General features: G+C 38.1%; 1 protein-coding gene across 6 annotated transcripts in view; it reads left to right on the forward strand.

Moving 5' to 3' along the window:
- The window catches only part of CCSER1 (coiled-coil serine rich protein 1), a 755,676-nt gene that overhangs the window by 660,038 nt on the left and 77,089 nt on the right, over positions 1-18,549 (forward strand). Inside the window, exon 12 of one of the 6 annotated variants that reach the window (XM_076336764.1) lies at positions 1,387-1,444. The exons of the other annotated variants lie outside the window; for them this stretch is intronic. The gene's annotated coding sequence lies outside the window, so the exon portion shown is untranslated. Of the gene's footprint in view, positions 1-1,386; positions 1,445-18,549 lie in introns of those variants that run through there. 6 annotated transcript variants of the gene reach the window in all.

Genomic DNA, 18,549 nt, shown 5'->3' on the forward strand with positions numbered 1-18,549 from the left:
ATTTTCTTACGAGGCTGTTTTGGATTTATGCAGAACATACTAAATTCTAAAAAACCCCCAAACCCCCAAAGACTTAACTTAAAGGAGATCTCTGTAGTTCCACTCATGAAGCAGCTGAAATTCTACACAGTTATAATTTTGTGGAAAACCATCAAATCAAATCTATCTCTAATTTTATTTTAAAAAGAAAATACTACTCGAGTTTCTCTGAAAATGTGCTTGTGGGTGAATTGGAAATGCACTGGGAGTATGAATGCTTAATGGAATTAAGTGCAGACACTGAGTCATGGTGATCAGATGTTCTCTATTCACAAGTAGTATCTTTTAGAAAGACTAATTTTTGTAACTCAGAGCGTCGGTCCCTTTTGTTTCAGATTTTAATGAAACAATTCACTTTTGGCATACCACTGTAATGGACAAATGCCAGAGTATAGAAGCAAAGGGCAGCATGTTTCATTAAATCTAAACAATAGATAAGTGATATTCTAAGTCAATTTAAATGTCATTCTTGTTGTTTTCAAGTCTAGTCGGAGTCCTTTAGAGATCTTAATTGGTGTTTGTCAGCACAGACTGGGAAGAGGAACATGTCCCCATTTGCTCGGTACATGCTGCTGCCCTGCGCTGCTGCAGTTAGGTCGGCTGAACTTCATACAGCTTTTGATTCTCTTGCTGTTTTTTACAGTTCTAATTTCAAGCAGTTTATTAAATGAGGGTAAATTTCTCAGGGCTCAATGTATTCCTGTGAGCCTTTGATAATTGGAATAATCACTTCATTTCCATTTCCACTCATCTAAGCTATTTAAGAAGATACTACAGTAGGCTGAGGCAGTGAATGTTTTCTTTCCAGCCGTATGTCTGTCATGCAGTATAACTGCAAATCAAAGCTAGACAGCATGCCAATTACTACTTCCAAAATGTGTCTCTCCCACAGAAGTTATTTATGCATACTGCTAATTAGCCATCGAGATTTTTTTTCCACTGGAGGACAACAGATCCACGTGCATGACACCACAGGAGGTCTTAAAGTGTGGGCAAGGACGTCTATGTCCAAGGCCCCAGGTCTCCTGCTTCTCAGCAGGACATTCTGGCTTTTGGTAATAATTTACATTTTAAGGTAAGAATAGTGCCACGGGTGTTTGTGGCTTGTAATTTCAGGTCATTTCCTGAAGGAGGGTGTGAGTGAGTTTAGGCAGGATCAATATGAATAAAACTTTATTCCGGGAAAATGTACTGCCTTCTCCCATGTTCACCACTCACAATATTCACAGAGAGCTGATGAGCCTTTGAAATTGTCTGTATTTAGGGCTTTCCAAAGTAGCAATTGCATCTTATTTTGGTTTCTTTTGTTTCATTTCTTAAACATAATTTATTTTTTTTTTGTTTCAGATATTTCATCCAGGAAAACATGTGCTTCTACTAGCTGGTCTAATAAAGCCTTCTCATTTTCCTCAAGTATTTTAATGTATATTTATCACGGAATTGTTTAGGTTGGAAAAGGCCCTTAAAATCATTGAGTCCAACCATAAAGCAGAAAAAACCGCACATATAGAAATAATATAAGGGAGACATATGTCTGCTCAGAGGTATAGCACTTGCTTCAAATAAATAACAAGTTGGTGAGAAATCAGCGAGAGATGTAACAGTTAAATGTAGTCAAATGTCAGTAATTGGGAAAAAATACAGAAATTAACTGAGGAATATGACAGAGAGCAACCATGATAGAGGAAAAGTTGTTACTGGTAATCCAGCTGACCTGCATAGGACATAAAGAGATTGTAAGCATGAGGAGCAAAGCGAAAGTTGTCATTAAATCATGGCTATAGGTATTTTAAGGATGAATTTAGGTAGAATCAAGATCTCAACACCCATACTGTTATTTGAACTTTTACTCTCTTCCCCCTTCCAGTTCTTCTACTTCTCTTCTCTCCTCTGTTGCACATAGCTTCAGTGGCCAGCCTCACTTCAAATGCAGTTTCTTGTTTTATTCAATTGCTAGTCTTTGTAATGCCAGTTTAGGACTAATGTCTACTGAGTGCCCTCACCTCAAAGGTCCTAAATTGTGCACTATATCACTTGTGTTCTCTCTGAGCCCATAAATCTCTCGCTGACCCTCTGCCAGTACCAGGGCCTCTTAGTAGGAGCTTGGAGATGAGTGACTTCGGTCACGCAGCTGAGGAGGGCATGAAAACAATATTGTTTAAAAAATGACCCCATAGGTGTATGCCTTCCCCTTCTCCTCCTGTTTTGCACCAAGAGTGAGAGGCTTCTGCCCTTCTCTCCAAAAGCTGATGGGGGTTTCTCCCTCGCCAGGGAGGATGCTGTGCCCTGGGGTACCCCATGGGTGCAAACGTTGCAGTCCTGAGTCAGCAGCTCTAGCGTGAGAGGGGATTACCTCCCCTTTCAGCAGGCAGTTTATGAAGCACTCTTGAGAACTAAATAAGGACTCCAGATGCCTAATTAAGGATTATGGATTTTCTCCAGGGCTGGGCATTTGAAAACGAGTTGCCACCTTGTCCGTCATTAGCTCCTCTAAATCTTTCTTAGAGTCTGTCTAAATCTTTCTCAGAGTGTAGCTTGCAGTCAGGTGCAAAAAGGGTTACAGGAGGCAAAACAGGCAGAGAAGGAAAGAATGGGAGTGAAGAGAATTCTGAGAGGAATCTGAAAGGATATTCATGAGTAAAATTCACTTCTGTAGCACTTAGAATGAAGAACACCTTTTTCAACAAAACTTCTTGCATCGTACTATGGTACAGAACTCGGCAGCAAATCAGTGCTGGGGACTTAGAATGGCAGTATTTGGGAGAAGGGGTCATTGCAGTACTCTTCAGAGGATTTTACCACGCCGTTTCTTTCAATTTCAAAAGCAGATATGCAGAGCATGAAGATGATATGTGTATTTATATACTAATTTAGGAAGCTCCGGCTTTATGGAAACTTCAGCAGCATGTTTAAGGGGCAATGATTTATTAGCTGTTATCAAGGAAATCTCTGTAAGCAGGAAGAAAAAATTGCAAAAGTTGTGAAGAAGATGAGGCAATAGAGGAGAGAAAGAAAGAACTCAAGCTCACAAGTACATATTTGATTCCAAATGTTGGAGGCCCAAAAATCCTAGTCAGGGTGAATTAAAACATTCAAAAAAAAGAGTAAAACTCAGAATGTAACCTGAACCTGGGATAATAGTATTGTCTATGATAACGGTATGCTTTCAGGTTGTTTTTTTATATTTCCAGTGTAGGATGAACAAAACCATTAAGTTCACATTTCTACTCTTAGGAAAAGGAGAACTATGGTATTTAAATAATTCTACAAATTAGCTTAAAAAGCCCTTCAGTTGAATATCTTATTATTGGCAGTAATGCTTCTCTGCATTCTCTGACCAACGGAGGACATTTTAAATATGAAGTGTTATCTATATGTAACCTTTCAAAAGACGGTGTAAGTAGGGGTAAATGATAGAGTCATGCATATATCATTGGCCATAGCAGAAAATGGTAGTCAGAAGCTTATTCATTTTCATATAAAAAAGATGCTGTCACACTCTCAAACATGCCTATACAATGCTTTATGGGATCATTTTTCATACCTGTTTTCTGTTTCACAGAAACAGCACAGATTGAATGGATTCTTTTTAAAATAAATTTCAAGTTTATTTTTAATCAATAGCAAATCAGGGATTTGGTTTACAGAGCAGCTGTGCCATAAATTATAACAGCACGAATCAGGTAGAGAGATTTTGACACTCCTGAAGACAGGAATGAGCAGTCAAGGGACAGACAGATGGGAAACTTGTTTGACCAGCTTCATTGTCAGTCACAAGAACAATGTGATTTTTACATCTTCAGAGGGGTGAAAAAAGTATTCCTTTAATATGTATATACAAACTTCGAATAAGATTGTGCAAAGGACCACAGAGGTACGTGATTTAGGTCTAAATAAGAGTTCAGCCAAGCTTCCAGGATTAAAACACACTGAGTAAGACCAAAATAGGAATGTCGTGACAGCACTGCAGGGACCAGTGCTACTACTCCATGCAAATTTCTCTTAGTGGGCTTAGTAGTCAAGACCAGTTGTGGTTTTTTTATCAGAGTTGTAATGCAGTCTTTTGGGGGGAGCAGAAAAGAGAGGCAAACATAACGGTATAATTTTAAAGATTTACTGAACTGTGCAAATTTACAGTGAAAGCTGTAGATTTACAGGACTCTCAGCAGTACAGAACGCAATGGGAATGGCTAGTTGTTTCAAATATTCAGCATTTTTTCAAGCTGTTCAGTCAACTAAGTTCTTAAGAAAATGTACTGAGCTCTTAAAAGGGCAGTGAAAATGTTATTTTTATGTGAAGCAAAATATGCTGAGATACAAACAAAAATGTAATATGCAATAAATACAATAGGCTATTTATTAGAAAACCAAGAAAGAATCACTTTCAATATGAAGGAAATGCATTATACACTGCAGTGGTACTGAAACCGTACACTTCTCAAATTAGGTTTACACTTCAGATTAGAAAAATGAGTTGAAAGCATGTTGGGAAATGTGAAATTTTCCTTGGGAGCTTAATGGCTTATTTGCATAAAACACAAAATAATCGAAGAAACCTAAGACTGGCTTTTAAAGTATACACCAAGGAAAATGTATACTTTACTCTTGTATTGTTTTAACAAAATCTTTAATTGTCCTCACAGTGTGGTGGTGTTAAAATGTGTGTGATGGTTAGGTAATGAGATGGGCTGTTTAATAAGGCATTAAGAAATAAATAACAGACGTGTTAATAAACAGTGAATCAGTCTATACAGTGTAAAACAGGTGAAGAAGTGTCCTTAAAGACTGATGCACTACAGTGTGTCATTTTTCACTTAAATTCACGTTCCAATTTAAGAACAATGGTAAGACATTAGTAAGAGTCATATCAATTGTATTAATAACTTACACTTTTATTAAAATATGTGTGACTAATAAGAAAATATTTTATTACTAAAATCTGCTTTTTATGTTCTTGGGAGCAATTTAGATTTGCAGAGCTTGATGGCACACTAATCCTCTATTAATTCTGGTCCAAATGAACTTGAGCTTGTCTGTGGTGTTGTTTAGGTATTTCAGGAAGTCAGATAATCTAAAGCCATAGGCAAAGATTTCATAAGATAGTTCCAAAATCAAGCCATTGGAAACATCTATTTTTTCCCTCTCCTCAGTAAAAGACAAGTTCCTTATGCCTTTCTCTCACTCTTGGCTCTTTCTATTTCTTTCTTTCCTCTTTTACACAGTTCAAACTTTGCCTTGCCCATTTCCTGTATCGTAAAAGAGATAGAGGTCGTGTATGATTTCAAAAGAGCTCAGAAGGGTTTTGCACCCTTACAGGGATAAATAAATTTGTAAGTAATTATACACTGTATGTTATTTTTTTGAATGTTTTGAGTAAGAGGCGACACACTGAGCATACACACTAAACCTTCTACCCCTTCACAACTGAGTTGCAGTGAATTGATGATTTATTTCTTGTCTTGAGCTAACATTTACATGTTCACAAAACCACCATGTCTCTTGATGCAATTTTCAGCTTCAATAGCAAGTAAGGACTAGAAAGAAAAATAAATGAATAAACGATTTTTAGAGGCAAGAGACAAAGCTTTTGTTGCAAAGATAGCTGGGAAAGCTTCATCCAGATTTTAACCAGTGCTAATGCCAGAATGTCCAACAAGAAAATTTTATGTCAAATACAGTGCACAAGTTAAGCACCTCTCTTGTAATTAGTCGTGATGGCAACACTGTGAAGACCTAGGAGGGTAATTTTGTAGCCATATAAAGTTGTTTATGGGTCTGTAATTAGACAGCAATCAGTCAGTGCTTGACATTTTAGCACTTCAACCGGCTGCAATGCAGAAGTACCAGCTTCAACCACAAATCCCTCATTAAACTTCCAGTAAAGCAGGATTACTGACTGTTATGACTGTCAACATGCATTTTATTTTAAATAGTAATCAGAAAAGTGATTGTAGTTCATTCTATAAATATGCATATTTCCTCTATCCGTTTTTTTTTAAGTTTTTAGCTGTGGTATGATACAAATTAAGTAGGATGAGGTCATGGAGCTTTCTCCTTAGAAATAGTACATAGTTCTGTGCCAGTTAAAATCTTTAGCTTCAATTATAAAGAAAAATTAAGATGTGCTGTGGAGTGAAACTACAATGGTGAAAGATTAATTAGCTAATATTTGTGAAGCTTCGAAGATAAATCAGGCTATGCGGTGTGTGTGTTAAGTATTACTGCAACAGTCTTGCTAAATGCACAGTTGAGAGTCAGTTGGGTGTTGAATTTTTTCCCAATTCACTCACTTAATCCAAAATCTTCCATATTGTGAGGACTTTGCAGCTAGGCAAGTAGTAGCACTAGTGGATCAATACTACTCAATTAGTTTAACCCACACCTCTTTCACAGTCTATTAGTGCCTCTACATGTCTCATCCCTCATCTCCTTTGGGGAGAACTGAATGGCAAAATCATTCATCATTTGCAGTTCCTTGTCTCTGGAAGACAGAAAATTGAGTGTTTTTGGGGCAGTAGTGACCAGTGAAGGAAAATTCCTTTTGTAAAGTGGCCGATGCCTGGAGCTAAATGTCCCTGCCCAAGCAGATCCCGAACTGTGGACTTCTAGATAGAACAGCTGTAGCAGTGTGTGTGGACCTCTTAGTATACAAATCAGAAATGTCACAGTTATATCAAGTAAAGTGCCAATCCAGTATAAACTCACTGTTTGACTCAAATGATCTTGACAGGTTAATTTTACCTGGGAAGTCCTATGTGGGTTCAGGCATGGCCTGACCTTAACTGGCATAAAGCGTAAAGATGTTAAAACTACCTTTTCTTCTGTGTTGTGCATTCCACCTAAAATATGGTCTTGGACTCACGTCAGGTGTTTACCAAATTTGCATTACTAGGTCATCTGGGAGTCATAATGGTTGTTAAGAGCAGTGACAGGCCTACAGCCAATCTGTCCAGGGACCAAAAGGGGAGGCTTAAGAATGGGACTTGCAGGTAGCACCAGGCTTACACCAGCCATTTTGTTAGATGTGGATAACCAAGCTAAAAGAATAAGCCTCTTCTAAAAAGGCTGAACCAGAATAAGTGACATCTCATTATACATTTTTTAAATCTTCGCTTTTTAAAAAATAAATTACGCTCTTTCTGGAAGACACTTTGTCAGTAGTATTTTGTCATTTTCATTTAGTAGGATATGCAAAAACTTCAAACTTTAATTTAGTCCTTTTTAATCCTCTCTGGTCTGACCAGATTCAATATGAAAGAGGCCTGGTTTCCCCGTCTGATTCAGCTGAAGTCCTGCAACATCATCTGCTTTGCTTTGTGAGATTTCTCATACCAACAACCTCCTACAGGCAACTCTGGGATTTTAGTGCTTGCTAATCTTTTTTTCAGATCTGCTTCATTGCTCGTCACCTACAAACCTATGTCTTTCTTTTATTCAGATCTGAGAGGTTGCCTCTTTTGCTACCATTGGATAATCTGTAAAAGTAAGGTTTGATTTAAGAATAATAATAATAGTAGTAGTAGTAATAATAATGGGACGGAGGATCTGTTCTCCCACCTAACAAGTAGTAGACTGAACCACTAGGCAAAGAAGCTGTAAAAGGAACATGCAGTTCTGAGTATTAACCCAGTGATAGTTTCTTTTCTCAAAACCCACAGACATTGTATTTTCAGTATTTTAATGTAATTTCTGTCATCTAATTTGGCATGTTGTTCACAACTTTTTAATGAGTCTGTCCCATAAATCTGAAGAATATGTTCTCTGAATTTTTCACTTAATTACATCTAAGTAGTAGCAATCTATTTTGACAGTGGTAGCATCATTTTTCTCATTAATTTCACTAGTGTATCCTGTAGCCATTTACCGGACCTTTCACTATTGTCCTTGTGGCCACATTTGTAACCTTAATATAGAATTTCCCAAAGGGATGCTTTACTATTATCTTCGAGCGTCTATATTTATTTTGCATTTCAGTATCAGAGCCTCTTTGCTATTTAGCAGAATTCCCTCTTTCTCCTCTCTCACTCACACAGTTGGGGAGGGTTGTTAGTTTTCTGGTCTATGAAAAAGTAAGAAACAATTGACACTGCCTCCTGGTTTTGTTTAAACACCTCTTGTACCACCTTCTCAAAGAAGCAATGCAAGACATTCTCTCAATCAGAAAACCTAATTTTGAATAACACCTTAACTTTGGGGAATATTTTATTCAAGTATAGACATGTATCTACTTCAGTATCTCCACTGGACTTTCTATCCCATCACACAGCCACAGTTATAGACACAAATAAGGAATGTATTGTAACTAAGGTTTAGACAGCTCTTCCTTTACTGTGTGCATACATACATACTGCTTAGCATACAATGGGAAATATGTTTACACATTTCTTGATGAGGCTACACCTCTGCTTCCAAACACATTACCATTTACATTTTGATAGAAATGCAAATTGTAATAGTAGTGAAACTGCTCTGTTTTATTTCAATGTCCAAAATACCAGGTGGAGGGTTTGCAGAAAGCTTAGCCCCATGACGGTGTTGTACTGCCCAGTGAAACCAGAGGAAATGCAAAACAGCTGGGTAGTAGTGCCTTCATGGATAACACCCTTCCTCTGATGGTGCCTTGCTCCTCTCTGAGGGAACCATCCATCAAGATTCCTCAAGCCAAGACTTGCACCTTCTATGCGAGACCACCAGATCTCGGGTTGCAGTTGTAGTTATACACGACAGTTGTAGTGAATATGGTAAACTAGGACACTTGTGAATATTTCAGTTACTTTTCTGTTGATGTCAGAGAAGGAAGTTCCAGGTTGCTGCATGATGAATAATGGAGACCTGTGATTTATTTACTATTTATACACTCTGTGTTTGCCAGAAGTAAGAGCGCAAGTGAAATGTCCTGTGTCACCATAGAATTTTCCTTACCTCACCACAGTTAAACGATAGCAGCAGCGTAGCTTTTTGATTAAGGAGGGTTTGCAAAATTTTAGTCTCTAATTCTCTTAACCTCTGTAGAGCTGCGCAGTGCTGCCACACTCAGAAATTATGGAGATATGTTATCAAGCTCCTTTTGTGAAGCAGATTGGAGAGTTATGTTTTAATTCTGCTGTAAGGCCCGGAAATGCCTTCAAATGTAATTGGACTTAGTATGCCCAATACGAGTTATATTCTTTGATTTTTACATTTTTAAGAACTCTGGTTCTGATGCACAGTAAAAAAGGAACCATTTATCCGCTCTTCAATTATTAGTCAGACGGATGGTGTAGTCTGATGTGTTATAGGAGGATGTGTTCATCTTCTCTGCTGGTAAAAAGGCAACGGGATAGTTGAACAATAAATGTATGATCAGGGAAATTCTGGTTTCATCATTTCAGACGGGGAGCAGACTTCTTTTCTGCTGGAGAGAAAGCCTCTGTCTTCCCGGAGCTGTGTCATTTCATTTAAGCAACCCCCTGAAATTCCCAATGTACATATATACTGTATACCACAGATCTGTAACTGGCCATAACAGGCAAACTTGGGTGTGACCACAGACTTTCTAATTTTAAAACATTGTGTATAAGACTTACTGCATGTTTGAATCCTGTTGCTGGAACCCAGAAGGAGGTGTCTTTTCCAAGAACTCAGAAACACTAAGAAAAGTTATTCTACCTAATTTTGTTTTTAAATAAATGCAATAAGTTAATTCCAAATAAACATTTCTGTAGTTTTCACTTGCCTGTTGGTAAAGATGGTATTTGCTGTTTCTGTCTGGAATTGAATCATCGTTTTACTATACTCATAACATTAGTAAGAATGTTTCTCTTCCCTTCTTGATATTCCCATGCTTTTGCAACTACTTTGGGGTAATAATGCATGGTCACAATGTAGATCAGCAGGTTCTCTTATCTACTGTGTTTAATGTTTGATTTATATTTATAGGGGTTTTTTTTGTTGAGAGATGTAATGTTGTAGGAATGTGGTTGGAGGGTGTTTTTTTCTCTGCAATTGTTTGGCTTTTACAACTTAGATACTTTGTAACAAAGAATTTTCTTGTGAACATCTTTATTCATCATTGGGAACTTGGATTCTATAAGAAAGAAAAACAATATTTTTTGCCTAAGTTTGTATTTTGTCACTTAGTTTGGTTAGGCAATTTTCTGATAGTAAATAACAGCCATCATCATAGTAATGCTTCAGCTGAATATCTTGGGACTAGATCTGAGCTCTTGAATGGTTTTGCTTATTTTTCCTCATTGAACTTCTTACTCAAAAGATATTTGCTGCTGTTGGCTGGCCTGCAGTCTCCGATAGTACAGACAACTTACAATTGCCTGGAAACAGTCACTTCTTTTCACCTCTTCTCAAGAACACATTTGTTATCGTTGTCACAATTACTACATGCTGGTGTTTCTTCTGGGTTAAAGAAAGTTGGATCTTATATTGATCTAAAGCTACAGTGCATGTACTGCCACTCTGCAAAGTGATGACTTTGTAAAGTGTTTTTTACACAATAGATTTAAAAGTACATTTAGATTTACCACGTTGTCTGTTTGTGCGGCCTAGAGCCCAAGCCCCATCACACAGCCGTGATGGATGGCTGCAGTCAAAACGGGCTGCCTGAAAGGTCATGTTTGCTCCACGAGGCGTGCGTGGCGTGCAGGGAGGTGTTCTGATAAACACTGGTGGCACCTACTGGGCGAAGAAGGTGGCAGATGAGAAGGGGCCACCAAAGTCTTAGTCGCATGTAAACTCTTCGGGGAGGTTGGCTGGCCATGTCTCCATGCCTCACTGTTAGCCCAAGAGAAAATTGTTTTCTCCCCATCAGATATTCTCTTTATTTCTAATGTAATTCAGTTGCTGTTGTATTCCCGCCTAATTCACAGTTGCTGTATTCCCTGTGTCCCAAAGTCTGCATGACATTATACCATGAATGCTTCAGCCTCTCTTAAATCTTAACGAGATGCAAAACTGGCTTGAATTAACCAGGTCTGACTATATCAATATTTTAACAACATAATTTATGACTATATGTAGAAAGAGACTTGTAATTCAGAGGATTATCCACTGTTGTATAAGGAGGGGGAAAAAAATCTCATTATAACATTTTAATGCCTTTCAAGGCTTTCTGAAATTGAGTGCTCTCTTGGTTATACTTGCAATCAGAAGGATTTTTATATTTTTATTTTATTTCTGTTTCATCTCCAACCTTTGTAGAAAAGCCCTCCGGACCAGTGGAATGAAACTAGGAGAAACTAGTAGGTTGTTCTTGAAATTAAGGACCAAATTGTCACGCTACTGTATGTCTCTAGAAGGAACTAAGAGTCTGTTAAGGCTGCCTTGTTCCCTGAAATTTACATTTAATGGTGGAACTCGCTTCTGTTTCCTCTCTTATTGAGAAGTTTTTGTAACACAGTAAGGCTAATACTAACCACTTCATCTCTCGTGCCTGGAGGGTCATGACTAAACTGTTTTGAGCCATGTTTTCCTATCTCCCCTCAGCCCCTTGCTCAGGGATTGTGACAAAAAAACCAGCAACCACAAAACAATTTGTGTTTACATGACAGTTGCTGCCATAAGTTATATTGTGAAAGTATAATACAACTTTTATGTAAGTTGTATACTTATATCACAACAAGTATAATACTTGTCAGACAACAAGTGTAACATACTTAAGGCTACCTGCAGCTTTTCTTTATTGTGTGTTTTCCTAGAGCGTGTAACTTTTTGGAAAATACTTTCTCACCCTAATGTAATCTCTCCAGAATTTTCACTAGTGTTACTAAAAAATTATTTTTAGTGAAAATGTCACGGGGCACATCTGCCACACCTGCACCCAGAGTTTTGTAATCTGAGGTCTACCAAGTCTAGGCTTGATTACAGCCATCTTATCAAAATCTGATGAACTAGCAAAGAGGGAAAACAAAGTCTCTGCATTTTCTTCTCTGAAAATGTCAGCTCCATGCACTGTCCAGAGCATATTAATGAGGTTTACAGGGTACCAAGAAAAAAAGTAATGAGTTCAAAGGCTGAAAAAATTAATTCCTTTCTTGGTCGCTTTTCATCCAGTTATTCCCCAATATTAAGGATGTTTTTAGAAAAGAGCCGTCCCACAATTGTTAATTCAGAGTGGCTTCAGAAAGCAGACTTAAAATGCTGCGTCTCTTTAGCAGCGTACCAGTCCTTCCAAACTATGAATAGCGAAACAGTCACTACTTATGACAATTGTGTGGCATCTTGTGGCCATCTCTTGGCTTTCACCTTTGTGATTGATTTACCATGCCTTTGACCATTTGAGTCTTAGTGAAAGCACAGTAGTTCTGAAAAGGCAGAAATTTTTCTCAAAAAAATAAAAGTCTCTTTTTCAAACCAGACCTAGACAGAAGTTCTGCAGTGTCTACAGCACTGGTTTTCCATAGTTTGTAAGATTGCAGTTTGGCACTTGGCTGGGAACAGGGCCAAGCTTATGGAATGCTTCTTGAAAAGCCAGCTCCCTGACTGACCTTCAGACTGTATCAGCAATACAATGGACAGAGTCTTGCAAAGCCTGCAGACAAACGTCTGCAATCCTGTTAATCCTATTAAGAATGAGAGAGAGGGATCATTATTTTTGCATGCAGTTTGAAAAAATGAATGGCTATTGCTTTGAAAAACTTTTTCTATGTAAGTACTGCGATTCAAATCAGCTGTTTAGAAAGGGGGTATGCGATCTGAGCTCAGCACAGAAAGCTTCAATCCTGTCTCTGAGTCTTTTTCTCCAGAGTAAATAAAAAGAATTTATACAAATAGATTTTTCAGGGGCTGTGTGGAACTTTTTGTCTCTCTTTGTCTCTTTGGAAGTGCTTTGATTTGATGCAGTAGGCATGGGGCAGTAAACAGTCATACACACTGGCATAACAAAAGCACAGTAGAAGATTCAGGTTTCTGGTCCCAGAGATTCAGTGACCCATTTTCCAGCTTTAGTTCATAAGGTATTGTTTCTCCTGCCTTATTTATTCTTAAATTTCAGCTTAAAATAAACCTATAAAATATCACAGAGTTTGACTGAATACATCAGATCTATTAGCCGGAATCACAACTTTTCCAAACTACCTCTCAGGGCTTGTAAAATCTCTTTTTGGGCCAGCTCCCTTCTCCCACTCCTATGTTAATTAATTAAAGAAAAACGTGCTTGTGCATTTTTTATCTTTCTCAACTGTGATAACATGTCAGGTAAGAAAAACTATTAAAAATGGCATCTGTGAATGAGTTGGTTATATCTACCCATCTAGAAGCTGCAGGACCAAAAATATTCCACATTATCACACTGCAGTTGTAATGACTTTTACGAGCTAATATTGTCCCATGGTCAACCAAATGTAGCTGCATTTTGGATGTTGATTATTTTGGGTGTCTTGAATTTTTGAACACCTGCTCCTCCTTTATTGACCTATCCATTTTGTAGGACTGTTGTTACCTTATAAAATTACAAACAAATTCTCTGTTCAGTGAATAAGTATTAACGGTATTACTAATGAATATCTTTTTATGACCTGAAAATCTGCTGTGTTGCTAGTTAGTATATTAGAACAATTTATAAGACAATTGACCATCTGCCAGTGATATTCTATGATATTGGCTGGTCGCATCAATAAAGGTAAATATTGCCTCCAATTGAAAAGGCTGTCATTCATAGTGCAATTAAATATTTATTGTTTGTGCTCTCTGTACAGCCTCACAGCTTCTCTTAGAACTTCTATTAAGAAAATAAGAACAATTATTCAGTATAAGTGCTCTTATTTTTAATAAGAGAATGTTAATCTTACATGCTGACAACTGTACTGTAGTATCTTGGCTCTCCAGTAGTTTAATTAATAAACACACATTTGCTCATTTTGTCAGAGCAAGTTTGTTGGTATAATGAAATAATGTTTTACTGATGAATGAAACTCTCCAAATCTTCAGCTTGATTAATTTCTTAGCATGAAAATTAAGTGGATTTCTTTTATCAAACAGGTTATTCTAAGGTGAATTTAATGTGGGGTTTTTTTCCACTAATACGTTTTCATAGAATTATTTTCCGTGTTTTCATCTTTCAATTAGCTCTTTGGAATATTGCAGTTGTGAGCTTTTTCAAGTTTTTAAAATGAGGTGGTCACATTTTCTGTTTGATACTTTGTGTTAATTGATTCCACTTTGTTCACAGACACACTGAAATGTTGCCAAAAATTGTAGGCAGTTAGTTGTTACTTTTACCCCAAATTGTCTTCACTGCAGATAGCTTTTAAATGTCCATAAAAGATGAAGCTTTAGAATATTATTTAGAAATATTAAATTTTGTCTTTTGGATGATACATGCTATTTCCCCTGGTTAGAATTCCTTTAACACAGAGCTAAAACAAAAGTGGGCTTTCATGTCAGTCCTAAAATGTTTCATGACTCTTGGTTTGTATAGGTAAATCATGAGCATATGTATTTTCTAGTACAAATATATGTTTAATTTAATTAAGTTATAATTCAGATTATTGTTATGCCTCTGTATGTCATTTTCTCTCTTTCCTGTTTCCTCAATCTGTTTGATGTTTGGAGACATGAAGAAGTTAAAGAACTCTAATTTTTTCAGAACCCTAAAGGGAAGTTTGCTTTTGTTACTCATTTCTGGGAACACCTGTGCACTGTGGAGTTTAATTGGGCTACAGCTGGTGCCACTGATGTGTGGAGCGAGTGGGGCTTTGCAGTCTGAGTAATCTTGACATTGTGTGTCATTGGCTGTTTCCTAAGCTATTAATGTGCTTACATAAGTTAGAAGGTGTTCTAATTTTTAGGGGTTGCATTCTCTGTCGACCGATATAGCTGGTGTAGGAAGATCAAGGCTATGAATGGTGAGCATACTGCACACTAGCGCAGAACAAGTCTGCTGAGCACCCACTGAGTTTAATTGCTGTTTGGAGAAGTTAGGTGGTCATCTTACAAATGCTGTAATGAGAAATTGCTGATCAGCATCTTAAAAATGTTGAGGAGAGTTTTATACAGAAGGGAGAGGAGCTACATGTTGTCTGGCTTTAAAAGTGTGATTGAAAGGAAGTTACCTGTCTCCTGTCCTAAGGAGATTCTAGAGGGCTCAGAGAGTGAAGGAAAGGAGGAAATAAGCTGAGCTATGCACCAAATATGCTGATTAGAAATAAGAGAAATTTGAAAACAAAATCAATTTAGGGTAGCTTATTAGGTACGGAATGTATTAAGTTTAGAAATGGTAATAAATAAAGTAGTATTGAACTTAAAATATAAGAATTCTTCTGCTTAAGGGCTGAATAAAATCAAGTAAGGAATTCAGGGTATTGTCCACTGTCTGTAAAAGATGACCTACTGTTCTTTTTCTTACACACCTTAGTACCATAGGTTTGCTAGCTATTTTACACACACAGTAATATATGTCACTGCTTGAAGAAATTGCAGACAGTGGCCCAACTAATTAGTCAAGTTTACCAACTCTTGTGGTTATGTTAAAAGCAGTTCAAAGCACATGGTACACGCACGTGCCCCCTCACAGAGAAGAGAGCATCTCTGGTGTGGTGGATGGTACGTGATAAAGCAGTGGGTCTGGCTACTGTCTCTGGTCCACTGAAGAGCAAAGGCTTAGCTTGTACAGCTGAAATAATTTCAGCATAAAATTCCTGTGGTGGAATGGACTTAGCCATTGGCACTTTTAGAGGACATGCTGCCAAAGGACCAGCTGCTTCCTGTAGGAGACCTGCCATCTGGAGCTTAGAGAGTGATCCCTTTGATAGACGTCTCTGACAGTGAACAATTTGCCGCATGTAATTTTTCCTCTTTTCCTCCCCCCCCCCCCCAAAGTTTTGGAGGATTTTATACAGTAAACTTTGTGGAGAGATGTTAAAAAATTTATCTTCTCTCTGGGTTGACATTGGGGGAAGTTATCTCATTAATTGTTTGGGATTCAGCCTTCAATAACTAAAGTTCAAAGTTAGAAATTGTGGCAGAGGACTGCGGGCCATGTTAGAGACTAGCAGCCAGAAAGTATGTGAGTGAACACAGTTTGATACAAGGGAGGTAAACTGATTGTGTTCCGGATAGGAAGCTATTAAGAAGGATTTTGTTTGGTATGTGTTTAAAGACTTAAGAGAAAGAACCTGAAACGTGATGAAATCCTCCATTGAGCTGGAACTGCCAAAGAAAAGCATTGAACTTGGGAGTGATTTAGACAGGCTTGGCTTCAAGTTGGATAGATGGATTTCCAGTTCCACGTAGAGAAATATAGAATAACAATAACATGGGATAAAGGACATAAAAGGGGAACATGCACTCACTAGCCAGAAGTTAATAAATATTGATCAGGAAGTCAATCTGGAGATAGGAGTAGATGCAATTGTAAAATCCCTGTGCTAGAGAGCAAAAAGTAACAAGGCTGCATTCTCCCTGTGGGTCTAACTGCTGGCTCAAAATAAGATCTAATACAGATTGTTTGTGGATCGACTTCTTCCTAGCAGAGAAGACCTACGTTTGGAGTGTTACACAGAGTGCAAAGATATTGTAGAAGAGTAAGAGGAAAAGCATGATACTTCTTCATGAAGTAATTTCACATGACCTTTTCCTACAGTTTAGTTCCAGCTCAGTTTATTCTGAAAGGGTTCCTGGGGCATAGCAGGGTCCACATGGTGGCCACCTCGCTGTGTGGCTAGGTGGTAGGTCATTCACACCTTTCCACAAAAGCAGAATTGGCTCCCTCGGAGTTTCTGCTCCAGTTCTCTTAGTTGTTGTAATAAACTTTCTTAAGGCAGTACAGTCCTGAAACATCCTCTTGAGCAGTAGGCAAATGTCTAGGAAGAGCTGGTCCTTCTAAAAGCAATCCTGGGCTACAGTGAGGGCTACAAGCAGGAGGGCAGAGCATTTCAGTGGATGCAATGGTGAATCACCTGTCCATGACTATTTTGCCCCTGATTTGCTTTATGACTTTGCTTTACACTTTTGTATCTCTGTATCGTCTTGGCTACCAAACTGAAAGTTATTCAGATAAAGATGGCTCCTTGCCATGACTTACACAAGTCCTATGACAATAGGACTCTGGTCTTGCTTGAGATGTGTAAGTACTACTTCCATTTACAGAATCTTTCTCTAAAAGCCAGCTGTTTGTTTTCACAATGGTATCAAAGAGTTTACAAAATTTGTGTTGAAGGAATAACACTGAATTAAATTTAAAGCTTTATTTTACGTGGCTTTCATTTCATACCTAGCTCTCATCCTTTGTGATACAGCAAAATAATAAATAATTGCTGCAGTTAATTAAAAGTAGAAGTACAACTGAATTATTCCATTCTCTGGAAACACTATTTATTTTGTACAAACTTCAAAACAAGAGAGATAATTTCTTTTCTATAAAGGTGTACACAAGTTATTAGGAAATGAGAGGAGAATTCATCACAACCTTGTTTTCTTCTTTGAGAGGTTCAAACTATAAACTCTTGTACTTTTTGGTGGTACGCAGGCCTGGCATAGGAAAAGGGCAAGTGGATATTTACAGATGATAACTCACTAAGGAAATTACTTTTGTCACATGAGGGAAGCTGTGCCATGCTGAAATACAGGTGATGGTTCTGGAAATGTTTTTTATGAAGTTTTTGTTGAAAACAGAAACCAGTATGTGTCTTAAATTTCTTTCCAACATGTGGTTTAACATGTGAGGTATGAGAAGTGCCACTCCATGAGTATTGCCCCTGAATTTCAGTCTGTCTCGATCTATCTGCCTGTGCCAGAATAGGGGTCGAAGCTGCTTCTGCTCAAAGCTCTTCAGTGATGCAATAGTCTTATTGCGATGTCAAATTTCACCATTATTCCTTTGGCTGTGGTTGCTGCAGTTTTAAGAGGTTGCCAACACTTGTTACCCACCCTCTGTGGAAGGGTTAGTAACGCCACAGCAGGAGCAGTGGGTAGAAATGCATGTCTATAGACTGCTGTGCCACCTCCAACAGTCATTTTTGTGCTCCGATGGCGAGCTGCAGCCACTGAGCCCGAGGCATGTGTTTGTTCCTGCTGCCTCTGCTGGAGGTGCAGTCGTTTTTGAGAGCAGCGGCAAGCAAGGCCAGTGTATTTGGGTGAGGCACTTTTGTGGCGTTTTGATGTGGTCCGCAGGGGATGAAATCCCATGCCTTGCTTTCTTGCTCTTGTTAAGAGCAGCAGTTACTAACTCATTCGTGTATGATGTTCTTGAAGAATCACGAAGAAAAGCCGAGGTAGAAATCTACATGGTCTGTTTTAAAAAGTCTGGAGGCTGATGGAGCATATTTGGGAACTATGCCTGTATGATTGCCCAGGGTCTTATACCCTGCCCTAGGCATTAGGTCTTGGCCACAGTCAGAGCTAGGATGCTGGGTTGCCACAATTTTGCCGATGTCCTTCTGTGTTCTCTTGTTCATAAGCAGCAGCAGGAAACTTGGAAAGTCTGTATGATAGAAGCAAACTACAATGGAAATTAAAAGGAAAAGCAACAGATTTGAATTCACTGAGGTACAAAATGAAAGCAGAAGTGATCTTACCATT

The sequence above is a fragment of the Aptenodytes patagonicus genome, chromosome 4, assembly GCF_965638725.1.
Source record: "Aptenodytes patagonicus chromosome 4, bAptPat1.pri.cur, whole genome shotgun sequence".
NCBI classification, from domain to species: Eukaryota; Metazoa; Chordata; class Aves; order Sphenisciformes; family Spheniscidae; genus Aptenodytes; species Aptenodytes patagonicus.